Below are 13,395 nucleotides of genomic sequence, written 5' to 3'. Positions count from 1 at the left end.
ACCTCTGACAGCTGTCATTTAGTTTTGCATGTGATTAATGCAAAGAGGAAAAACATCATATCAGCCAGTGTTTGCTGTTGGTGTGAACGGGTCTTTATGGGTTATCTGACACTGCTCAGCTTTGGGAGGAGGGCGTATGATTTTGAACATGATTAGCTTTTGTGTGTCATGGCATGAGTGGTTTAAACCAGGGGTTTTCAAAGTCCGAGACTGTGGGCTTCCCCTCTTTTACCCCCACTTTAGTTTACTTAGTTTATGGATGCCTATGGGATCATGATTATGTTGTCTGATCCCGTAGACACTCAACAATTGGGCCAAGATAGCTTAATATTGCTGTTTGACCTAACTTCAGACTGCACCGAAATACATAAAGAAGTCTGTCCTGAGGTATTAGTTTCTGATTCTGGGAAAGTGGGGAAAAAAACAGTAAAATTCCCCAAAACAACTGTATCTCTGAATCATCTCTTTAACCAAACCACGCACTTTTAAAGGCTTTTTTAACCTGATCTCCTTTTGATAATTAATGTAATGTTATTTCACTTTCATTCATTAAGCCTCCCCTGAAACTGTTCTGAGCCCCAATGGGAATGTCCACCTCCCACTTTAAAAACCTCTAAAGTAAACAACAGCGTGTAGGTTTAAAATGAGCAGGGGACTCCCTGCTAGTCAGACGTAGAAACGCACTTGATGAGAGACTAAATATCTTCAGGTGTATACCTTCAGTCCAGTGGATTGTTTATATTGTTTTGTTGCAGCATTCAACTTTAATAAGATGACTGATCGGCTGCACAACCTGTCGTGTTGAATCTTCAGGGTTAAAGTCCAGTGAATTTTAATCGTCTCAAGAGGACGAGCAGTAACAGAAGTGTTGTGTAACTACAACTGTGGATCCAAACCTTCTGTGTGTGTGTGTGTGTGTTTGCTCTTGACTAACTGTGATTCGACTCCATGTGGTCTGCGACTAACGTGGAGAGCGTGAAAGGTGCCGATTGTGACTCGTGTATTTTAAACGTAAAGAGGTGATAATATTCTGCGATTTGCATAATTTTGCAAAGGGAGGCAGCGTTTTGTTAAACAGGTGAGACGGAGACTGCTGAGGCATCACTGAGGTGTACATCATTATCATGTACATAAAGACCATGGATTTTATATAAATACACAGAATTGTTGTAGCTGCAGAGGTGTTGTGGCGCCATGTGGTTGTTATCCAGCAGATGATCATGCATTATTTATAATAAGAAAAAAATAAATATATTTTAATGAGAAGACTGCTCATATTTTTTTTTTTTTTTTTTTGTCCTTGACTTCAGATTTGCAGTGAAGCCAAGTCAACATTCTCTGTGAGCGTTTGCACATTCGGAGCTCAATATGGTACATTTTGTTTTAGTGAAATGGATTTTTTCTCCACAGATGTGAGCAGAGAGATATGCTGCTTGAGCCTATAAGATACTTTTCACATTTTTCATTGCTATTATGTGTGATTTTTGATTACACAGAATTGTGTAAACAAACATTCTGACGTATCCCATTGGCATCACTAACATTGTCTTTTAAACTTTTTTTTTTTCCTCCCTGAATGACATCATGTCTGGTTCAAAATGACTGCCAATGCAAATCTATTTCCACCGACAGAAAAATACAGGTCTGTGTGTATTTATTAGCTTCAGTCTGAGCCTCTTTGAAATGCAAATGGTCTCTCTGCAGTTGCAACTTCAGTAGAAATCCTTTTGATGGCATTTGGGATAGATTTCCCTAACCCAAACACTGGAAATCATAATCCAGGATTAGTGACTGTTTTGTCAACACTGGAATCCATTTATGACAGTTTAATTCAAATATTGCAGTCAGCCATTAAAAAACATCTGGACCGGACTACCACATGTGGCTGTTTGTCCACTTAATGAATAGTTCACAGGTACATATTCAAAAGCCACATTTTACAGTTTTATGTTTTGTTTTCTAGCAAACAAGCAAGCAAAGTTTATTTATATAGCAGCTTTCACAAACACACATGTGCTTCACAGCCAAAGAAATAAAATGCAAATGCAATCAGAATAAATAAAAACAAAGAACCAAGATAAAATAGACAAATCAAGATATAAAACAGTACCCAAATGCTTGCATGAACAAATGGGTTTTAGCTGCTTTTTAAAAGAGTCAACAGTATCCAAGGAACTTAAGCTTGTTGTTCAAAAGTTTAGGGGCTGCCGACTGGAAAGCATGATCTCCTTGGGTCTTAAAATGTGTATGAGGTACACTTAGAAAGCCCTGGGTGGAGGACCTAAGAGCTCGGCTGGTGGTGCAGGGGTGCAGAAGGTCCGTAATGTACTGTAGGGCTCTTTAAGTGAGCACCAAATCTGTTGGATCGTGTTAAAAGCCTAACAGCAGCATTTTGGACAGTTTGTATGGAAGATTTATTAAGGCAGGTAAAAATAGAGTTATAGAAGTCCAAACATGATGAAATAAAAGCATGTATTAACATTTCCATGTCATTTCTTGATACCACAGAAGCATCCCAGGAATATCATAGCGATTGTTCATGAAACTTGCAGTAAAGTCGGAGTCACAACAGCAGCTTAATTGTTCAAGCTGTTACACCCTATAGTATGAAAACCCTGCATAACATTAGCATCCCAAATGACTTCAGAAACCCCCCTCCGTCTCGACCCCTGACCCTCAGATCATTGTCCTCCGGGAACACCCCTCAGCTGCAGGGCATGAGACAGGGGACGCGCAGGCGAGCTGCAGGGTCTGAGGATGTTTAATCGGCTGGAAATGGCAGCTTGTCTCAAGGCCTCCCGCCCCCCTCTTCTTCCTCCAGCTCCCAGCAGATTGGGGGGTGTAGAGGGGGTGTGTTCCCTCGCAGGTACATGCCCGGGCGAACATCCTCTGCCAGCTGACAGACAAACAGCAGGCTTTGCATGACATGTGGTCAAAAGTCAGCCTGTACAGACTAGATAATGAATGCTAATAAGAGTCGAGACTGTTACCATCATAAAACCCTGTTGGGATGCTTTTGTTGAACTGTAGCAGTTGCTGTTTTTATTATGAACGTCATTAAATACATTTTATGGCACTTTGTAATATCATTCTTTATAATCTTCACCTTCATCTTTTCTTATTCTTCTGCTCAGTATCATTAAATCAGTTGCAAAGCATATTTTAAGATGTTTATTGACTTTAACCACATGCTCCGAATGAATCATCCAAGTTTGGATGTAGTATCAGATTTTTTCTTGTGTTTATATTTGTTTATATATTTATCTCCAATGTGTGTTTTATATTGTTTACAGTATTATTATTGCACTGTTAATCACCTTGCATTTGCACGTACTTTATCATAGTGACAGCTCTCTGTAGTAGTTCTGGTGGCTATTACTTCATTGCTGTGTTTTTATTCTTTTATTATTGTCTGTATCAGTGTTTTTGTGTGTCATATATGGCAATAAAGGGGTCAGGTTTCTATCTATCTATCGATCTATCAATCGATCTATCTATCAGTCTGTCTATCTATCTATCTATCTATCTATCTATCTATCGACGGCTGGAACGTGCTTCTTTGTACGTCCTGCCTATCAAACCTGCACTTGTGTCCTTCGGAGATGTTTGCGTAGCTGTTTTTAGCCGTGATAAGGATGGCATGACTCAAGGGACGACTATGTCGGTCAGTCAAAAACCAGTTTGATCCAGACTGAAATATGTCAACAACTACTGCCAAGATATTTGGTACAGATATTCATGGTGGCCAGAGGATGAATCCTGATGACCACAAGGATCAGTTTTCCTAAAATTCCCCCTCAGGATGAATTATAATAACTTTGATGGTCTCTTAACACCATCATCTTGTCAATTTCAATTAGTCCAACACTTTGGTTTATGACTAAATACCTGCAAAACTAATGCTAGCTTGCTAACATGCTAAACTAAGACAATGAACATGGTAAACTTTACACCTGCTTAGCATCAGTATGTCAGCTCAGAGCACCGCTGGGCCTAAATTCAGCCTCACAGAGCTGCTGAACTCTGTCTGTGTCTCTTCTCACCAACAAGATTTCATCATGGGATCAAATGTTATTATCCTAAATGATTTAATTAATCAGAATTTTCTCATTTATACGCAACAGGAGAAGAGTTCAGACTAAAGGGTCAGTCACACACACACAGCTCCCTAAACAACTGATGCAAGCTGTGATGAAGTCATCTCCCAGGTTTGATCACTAACATTGTTTTCTGTCTTGCAATGTGTGTGTGTGTGCTGTATGTAACCTGAGTGTTGCAACTAGAGAGACAGCATGACAGCACCAGATAAGGTGTACACAGCTCTCTGACCATGCCTCTGTGCTCACCTGCATCTCGCTCTCTCTCTCACACACGCACGCACACACCTTGCTCTCTCTGCCGGGCAATCTATACCTCTGCGGCTGTGATAAGCATGTAAATGAGATCTGCTGCCATGTGTCTCTCGTTTCTGCAGTGGAACCAGGTCACTCTTTTTCTCTCTCTCTCTCTGCCCTTCGGTCGAACAATCTCACACCCGAAAAATCTAATCTCAACCTCACAACCTCTAAATCATCGGCGAAGAATCTCAGTTGTCTTGGAAATGCTTCGTAAAACGACTGAATAGAGTAAACTGTTATCTAAGGATTGCCTGAGAAAGAACCACAGTCTTTGCATGACTGTCTGACTGGTGACCAACAGTCAAATGCAGGTCACATGTTTAGTGAAGGACCTCGTGTATTTAAAAAGCGTCGATGTTCATGTCTCAAATCCTCATTTAAGCTCATGAACCGCGGTTTTAACATGAGGCGAGGCACCCCGGCAGCTCTAGAGGTTGCTGCTGCTTTGTACATGAGACTGACCTTTGACCTCTGACTTAAAGCTGTTGTTGTCCCGTGCCTTTAAGCTGATGATAAATATGTTATGTAGCCTCTCATCATCAACCTCAACTTCTGCTTATGTGATTTGAATATACGAGAATCCAAACAGACATGATATCAACTTACACTCATTTGCCAAACGGCGAGGTGATTTAGATGATTGTTCATTTGTGGTCCAACAGTTTAGCTTAAAATATGGCAAACATGACCTTTTTTCCTATTGTATCATTGCTAAATGTAACTGTAATTTGTTTTAAAAAATAAAAATATGTTTATATATTTTATACATTTATGTTTTTATTTGCATTATACCAAAAATAAAACTATTAGCTTTACATTTGATTTGACCCTAGTTGGTCATTACAAGAGAAACATGTTTGTTATTTGAAATTTGAAGAATTTATTTGTATTTATTTGCACGTATAAAAGCAGAGGGCTCCATTCATGTTGCTGTTAATTCTACTTTCATTTTCATATGAGACTTAACTTTAATTACCTGTTTATATTATCTTATCTTTGGTTTGAGGACGGTTGAGTCTCTGAAACTGTCTCAAAACTAATAAAAGAAACTGAAAAACGTGTGGTTGTAAGGCTCAAACTAGACTGCTTTGTATTTCTTAGTTCCTGAAAAGTTGGCATTTTTGAGGATAAAATGTTTCCACCCACTAAATAGCCTGCCTCACTGGCATCACAGTTTTAATCATGTGACAGCAGAATATGCAGGTGCACATCACAACAGTCCGTCTACAAATACGGTCTTTTCCTCCCTCTGCGAACTATTTCAAGGTAAAAAGTCAAGGCTGACTGATTCACTGACCTCAAACTCCTCCACCCTCTTTCCATTTCTTCCCCCCCCCCCCTCTCTCTCTCTCTCTCTCTCTCTGTGTGACCATAGCTGAATCTGGCAGCAGGTGGAAGACATGATGAGAAGTTTAAAGGAAGGTCGGGTCCTCTGACAGGTCGGTGGAAGTGTTTGTGAGTGATGTTTGTGCCGCCGTAACCAAAACAGAAGGCCTCAGCATGCGTCCCCGCGACTGAAAGCCCAGCCAGTGTTTGGGTAGCTACAATGACATCATCGTTTTCACCCTCACCTCCTCCCTCCACCACCCTCCACCTACCAACCCCGCTCTTCATCCCTTCATCTACCCTGAAATCCACACATGTCAAATCACAAATTTCCCTCATTTTCCTCTTAAATTGACTATTTTTTTCAACATCTTCTTTCCTCTACACTAATCTTTTTGTACCTTTTTATCCTGTTGTTTTTGTTCTCTAAGTTGCACATGTTGTTTAGTTTGGCAGTGAAACACATTTTTACTCCCTTTTCCTTCTTCCTCTTCTCTCTTTATTTCCTCCTCCTTCCAGCCTTCTTCCGTTCCTTCCTGTGTCTCCTTTCCTTCCTCCCCTCTCTCCAGCTTACCTTTGTTATTAGTTGCATTATATTACCTCGCTCTTGTGACTCTGTGTGTTTTGAATTCTCCTGTAATTTCTTATCTAAATCCCCCCCCCCTTTTAATCTCTCCTCGCTTCTGTGTCTTCATTTGTTTATCGTCAGCACCCCCCCCCCTCCTTCTCTTTTCTCACCTGCATCTCACAAATTAGCTCCCGCTGTTGATATAATTGTGATAATTATCTGCTAAAGAGGTACCACAGGAGGTGACAGAGACTGAAACCTCTCTCTCTGTCATCGGGTAACGTCAGAGCTGCAAAGATAGCTGCTAACAGGTGAAGGTAAAGCTATCTGAGTGGACCGGGGGGGAAGCCCAAAGCTCACTGTTACCTTATCAGGTGTGTGTTGTAATGTTAGCAGGGCGCTGATTGGATGATAAAGATGTTTTGTGCCTGGTGTTAGCAACCAGAGATAACATGAAAAGCTAACATTTCTTCCATATAACTGGCAGACCAAGCAGCTTTACAGATTAATCCTCAAGATGGATGTAGCTGAAAAAACTTAAAAGGAACTTTTATTTATGGTTGTAATAGCTATGATGACATTTACATTATAGACACGTCTGCTAACCCTTTTAACTGAAGATACTGCAGATTTTTATGATGAAAATATATACATTTATGTGTTTTAACAAGCACTATTAGCTAGATCTGTCCCCCCAAATAAATAATATACCTGTAAGTCATATTGATATAGCTGCTATATAGTGAAAAGACCCCCAGTGCATCAATTTAAATCTCTAATAGAAGCTGTAATAAGGGAAGGATGTCATGTTAAATTCAGGTCAAAAGGCAGCGAATGAGCACACTGTACAATAAAACGTGTGACTCTCTCCACATTACATTGTTTTCTTCTTTTTGCAGTTTGGTTTCCTGTGGAAAGTCTCACAGAGCAGCAACGTAATACAATCTTACCTAGATTTTAAGATACAAAAGTTCAGTCTACATCCACAGAAAAATATGAAACAATGTGTTTTCACCTTGTTTTCCTAAAGACCTTTCCACACTGAAACACCTCAAACAATAGAAAAAGACTTATTTGAAAGTCTCATTTGCAGCTGTTAACCTCCCAGTTAGTCCCATCTGACATATTTCGTGTTTCTCTTGTCAAACTACTGAATGACTGAAACATAGTGATGTGATTGTGACTCTCTGTTAAGCAGGAGAACAGTTATGATGCCGCTGCTGCACCAAAATCATTTTTTTATGACAGAGAAGTTGTCTTACAAAAATACATTTGGATGCCAACACAGTTAGATAAGCAGTCATCAACTGTAGCGGCCTCTACTGTTCATGACCGGACCGGCAGGCAGGTGTATGAAGATCGTATTAGAGATAAACATGAATGCTCTGTTATACTGAATTTACAAGGAAAATCAAATATATAAGCAGGATGACGCAACGTTTAGAGCACTGCGTGGTTGCAGATGACAGATCTGACCACAGGATGACACAACTCTCACAGGAACAATGTGTAAGCATGTGGTTTTAGGTCTTATAACACAGGTCTTAAAACATTCTTATGCTTTTTAATGTAATCGTTGGAGGGAAAGCACCTTTTATCCCCTTCCTTGTAAATTTAAAAAAACATCTAACCCATCCAGCTGATCTTTAAATGGCAACCCAGTGCTTCTTTACACAGATAGAATGAAAGAAAAGACAATAGAGAAACAAAGATTGATAGAAATCAATAAAATACACTCATTGTTGTGTATTGGGGAATAAACCGGACAGATCTGATAGACAGGTTTATGAAGAGGGAGAGAAGGTGTCAGGCTTCTGAAGAGCAACACCATTACCTCATCCATTTCACCTCAAACAGAGCTGCACAGATGGACCTGCTGTATGTATGTGTGTGTGTGTGTGTGTGTGTGTGTGTGTGTGTGTGTGTGTGTGTGTGTGTGTGTGTGTGTACTGCTCAGCCCACCAAATCCCTGTTATGATAAGTCGAGTCAACACGGTGTGGAGGAATGTGCATCTGCAGCACATCATTTCTTTTCACGCGTGGCTTTATTTCTCCTACAACAGCAGGCCAGATGAGGCGGATGGGAAAATGGACGCTGGAATTAGAGATATGTTAACACACACAATGAGCCTGAAGAAAAATCTCAATCTGTTTGGGTTTCTCAGCTGATCATAACTGACAATACTGGGGCCTGTTTAACTGATGTAATGTTTGTAAAACTAATGATGTAACTATTGGAGTTTATGTATGATAAAGAATCAGGTTTTCTTATTCGGACAACTTTGCAGAGTAAAACCTAAAAATCCCTCCAGTGTGAAATATGGATGACTTAAAAAGACCTGATCAGGGTTTTACTTTGCAGAGTTATACAGACACCAGGTCCCACAAAACCTTATCAACTTCACACCAATCAACGTGAAAGTGAAAGCAAGTCTCAGTCACGTCATGTCATGTGTTTTGCATCGTGGTGAGGTGTGATTGGATCACAGATTGCATATTTAAAGCACTAACACACAAGCTGACTAATCTGTGTATTTGGAATGATCACCACATCCTGACAACTTTCTGACACCCTCTAAAACTCATGCGTCAATATATAACTGAACAATATATGATATCCTGCTTATATCTTAGATCATTTTCATTAAGAGGATCCAACTAATCATCAACTGGTGAATCTGTGTTAGTCCTATTTGAGATTTACAAACTTCACATATCATGTTTGGATCATCTTTTTTTGGATTTCAGTAGATGAATGTGCAACAGAGCCATAATTTTAATGTGTCCATTGAGTCAAGTCAAGTCAATTTTTATTTTTATAACCCAGTATCACAAATCACACATTTGCAACAAGGAGCTTTACAATCTGCACAGCAATACAACATCCTCTATCCTTAGACCCTCTATTCGAATAAGGAAAAACTCCCTAAAAATATTTTTTAATTGGGATAAAATGGAACCTGAGGAAGAGCCACAGAGGAAGGATCCCTCTCGCAGGACGAACAGACATGCAAAAGATGTTGTGTTTGCAGAATAGTCCAAGAAGCATGGACAAAATTATAGATGGATGATGGATTGTTAGCAATTATGAATGACATAGAAGTGCTTGGTGAAGAAAATAAAAGGCAGGATAAAGAGTTTTCCCAAGTGAGACACAAGTAGAACGGCCATCAGGAAGGCGGACATCAGGAATTTCCCAAATTACTTGGAGGAAAGTTGGTGACTTCCCCTCAAACAAGTGGATACTTCAGCTGTTAACTCTGCTCAGAGACAGTCTGTTTACATCAACAAGAGAAACCATCGTCACTTTCATCTGTCCGTGATCGGAGCCTCAAGGGTTCTCATATTATCCCCGGGGAGGTTGTTGTTTGGCTCTCACAACAATGAGCTCATCGCTGAGTCGTCCCCCCCCCCCGCCACCCCCGCCCTCCAACCTCCACCACCCACCTCCACCCCTCCTGTATCCAGGCTCTAAGTGAAAGGGGATCCACGACTCTGCACCGGGCTGCCATTTCAGACCAGCACATGGAGCTCCAGGTTGATCCAGCACGCATGGATTGCTGCTGACCCGTATCATAGGGTGACATAATGAATCATAATTAATAAATCAGGAGCCCAGCAACATGAATGCTTATAAGTAAAGAGTTTTGTAACAAGCTGGTCATATTATTTGTTGAGTGTCTTTACATAATTTAACAAAGTGTTGATAACTTCTAAAATGACAAAAACATGCAAGAACGAGCTAAACATTATATATCAGTATATGTGCTGTTATAGTCTAAAACATGAACTGCTGTTGTGAATCATGTGATCATTTAACAAATTTCATAACTGTCACATGTCATGTTATCTCACTTCTCTTCCCAACACCTCCCATCACATATCACACCAGTCAGGTCATGTCGTGTCACATGGTATCCAGTAACTCATGTCATGTTATGTTATGTTAAGTTATGTTATGTTATGTTAAGATGTGTTACAAGCCCTCTCATAACCTCGCATTAGGCTCTGTGATGTCAGGTGATGTAACTCAGGTTACATCATGCTGTGGAGTTTTCTTGTAAATAAACTAAAGTTCTGTTTACATTCAGTGTTGAAAAATGCATTGTGTGAATCCTTGAGGCCCCAACAAATGTGTTGAATGCATTTCCTTCTGCATGAAACACTTATAAAGCTGATTTTTAAGATATTTTTAATCCAACATTGTTCACATCTGTGTTTACTAGCTTGCTTGCTTGACCTCTGCTGGTGCACTGCTACATTTCTTTGCATGTCACTGCCACCAACTGTTGATCAGCAGAACAGCGTGAATGTCAGGCAGTGGTGCAAGTAATTGTGTTTTATGTATTTATTGGGACCATGTGCGGTGTTAAACATAAATGTTATCATTTGATGTACTGTACCAGAGTTATCTTATAGCTAATTTTCATCTGCAGTCTCTTCGGCAGGTCACATATAACAACATATAACAGCACAATAATAAACAGTACAAAGCTTAAAACACACAGGACACATAATACAAAATACAAAGCTACACACAATAGCTAATCACATACACTCACAATGTCAGTTAGAAATGACTAATGTAAGCTTTTCAAATTAAAAGCAGAGTTATTTGCATTCATGAGAAGACCACGAGATGAAGTTTAGAGTCAGTGGTTACAGAGCTGATCCTTTGCTCAGATCCTTCGCTTAAGTAAAAGCATCAATACCATAATGTAAAAATACTTCATTACATGTAAAAGTCCAGCATTTAAAATCCTACTTAAGTAAAAGTATAGAAGTATTACCAGCTAAATGTACTTAAAGTACTAAAGTACTTGTTTTGCAGAAAATCAGGCTGCGACTGACATGTAAAACACATTTTACTAAATGCATCGTTAACACTGATGAGTCGGTGCAAAAACAACATTTTTTTATCGTAGCTGGTCCATGTAGTTAGTTGGAACTGCTTTATAAAGGTCATCAGATAAATCCGAGGGATTGTGAGATGATAGATTGGGTAGGAAAGAAGAAAAAACAGTTCTGCTACATAAATTTGCATTCATTTATCAGAACTTTTCTTTCATATGCGTATTTTTGTGAAATATTGGAAAGTTTTACCTCAAACAGTTATTTATTTGAAACCATGTGAGGGGAAATTTAGAAGGGAAATGTCTCAAGCAACTACACTGTTTTTTTTGTAAGGAGCCAAAAGCCAACACGTTTGTGAACCACTGGTTTAATCTTTAATAATGATGCAGTGTAAGTTTATCATTATATTTTATGTTAAATTTCAATCTGAAAGGTAACTTAAGCTGTAAAATAAATGTAGTGGACTGGAAGTCACATCATGTCACATCATGTCATGTGAAGTTGTTATATATGTCGAGTCACATGCTATCATATTGGTCATTTTAAGTCAGGTGATGTTGTGTTGTGTTGAATTTTTATTATGATTAGAGGGAACCCTGCTTCTTTCTGTGACATGACACCAGTCTTATCACTGTAACTGACAGTAAAATGCTGCCGTCTGTTGTGTCCCTCCACCTGTGTCCACCTTCACCTTGGCACCGGGTTCCTTCTGTACGTCTGTTGGCGATATGATGGCACAGCTACCTGTCTCAGGTTGCACTTACCGTTGCCCTTATCAAGTGATAAACAAATCCTGTGTGGTCATCAATGTTCTGCCCGACAACAGTGTAGCTGTTTGTTTTCATTGTATCCACGGAAACTGGACCTGACAAGATAGTGTGCCGTTTTTTGTGCGTGTGTGTGTGTGAGCATCTTTGAGTAGTAGTGTCTGTCTTATGGTGTGTGTGTATGTTCCTAAACATGCGGTGCTTTTTATTCTGTTCACTTCATTATAATCAGTATTTCCAGACATATTAAACATAATAAGGAACACCAGCTGATTAAAATTATCTTCTCAGATATATCTGTTGCTACCGAAAAAAGGACAAACAGTCTTATCTCACTTGTGTGTTATTCTGTCCAGACTCATCTGTTCAAAACAGGTGGGGCATCGCAATGAAAGATAAGAGACGTCACTGAAATATGCTTTATCATGTTAAAGGTGGTTGACCCCATTAACATCTGTATGTGTTTCTGTATATTGGGAGGATGTTACAGTGTTTATGGGTATTTTTGCACTGTGTCATGTTGTGTGTGAACTGTAGATGAAATAATCAGATCCATTACTTATGTAAAATAAAGGATAAGTTCACAATTATTCAAGTCTGTCAGGTGTTCATAAGTACATTTCTTTCCAATATGGCGTATGTGATGTAATATGTTAGTGCTGTCCTTTCACTGAATGGATGTTTTAACTTATTATACAAAATACTCCTTTATAGATTTATATTATGATCATAATGTATATCATTGATTATTATTGACGTATTAACGTGTAAACAGCATTTTAATGTTGCTGCTGTTTCAAGGTTCAAAGGTCTTATTTGTCATATACAGGGTTGTACAGTGATGTATGGTGTTGCGGTGAAATGACGTTCTGGTAGCTCCATAGACTGTAATATTAGATAATAAAAGAAGAGATAAGAGGAATAAGAAGGGAGGGGCAGGGATGACTAAGGTAATTATAAAGAAAAATGAAAAGGAAGGATTTAAAGACACACTAAATGTATAAATAAGCATTAAGATATCGATAAATAACTAATGTATAGTAAAGTTAGCAGCAGGTGAGCAGGTGAATGTGCAAGAAACAGCAGAATATACAACAGTGAATATAATATATTTGTGTAAATATTCTACGTTTTGCAGGTCAACTTTTAAATTAGTACATAATATTATTTTTGGAGTAAAAAGTACAACCTCTGAAGTTCAAAGTAGGGCCTACTTTATCAATATCAGTTGGAAAAAATATACAGTGCATACATTTAGGAATGATACTGTCATAAATATACTTTTTTTTCCACCTTTCTGTTTCTGAGTGTATTGATCTTACCCGGTTTTAGGGTTTTGGTGTTAAACTGTATATTTGCTTGTGTATCATGGATATATATGTGCTAAAGTTTGGGCGGCAGGATTTGGCCTGATTACCGCAGGGTTATGAGGTCAAGTTCGTCCGCTGGCCGTTGGCGCCCTCTAGTGGATATATAGAGAACA

The sequence above is a fragment of the Thunnus albacares genome, chromosome 6, assembly GCF_914725855.1.
Source record: "Thunnus albacares chromosome 6, fThuAlb1.1, whole genome shotgun sequence".
NCBI lineage: Eukaryota > Metazoa > Chordata > Actinopteri > Scombriformes > Scombridae > Thunnus > Thunnus albacares.
The sequence above is the reverse complement of the archived record's forward strand: the minus strand, read 5'-3'. Positions refer to the sequence as shown.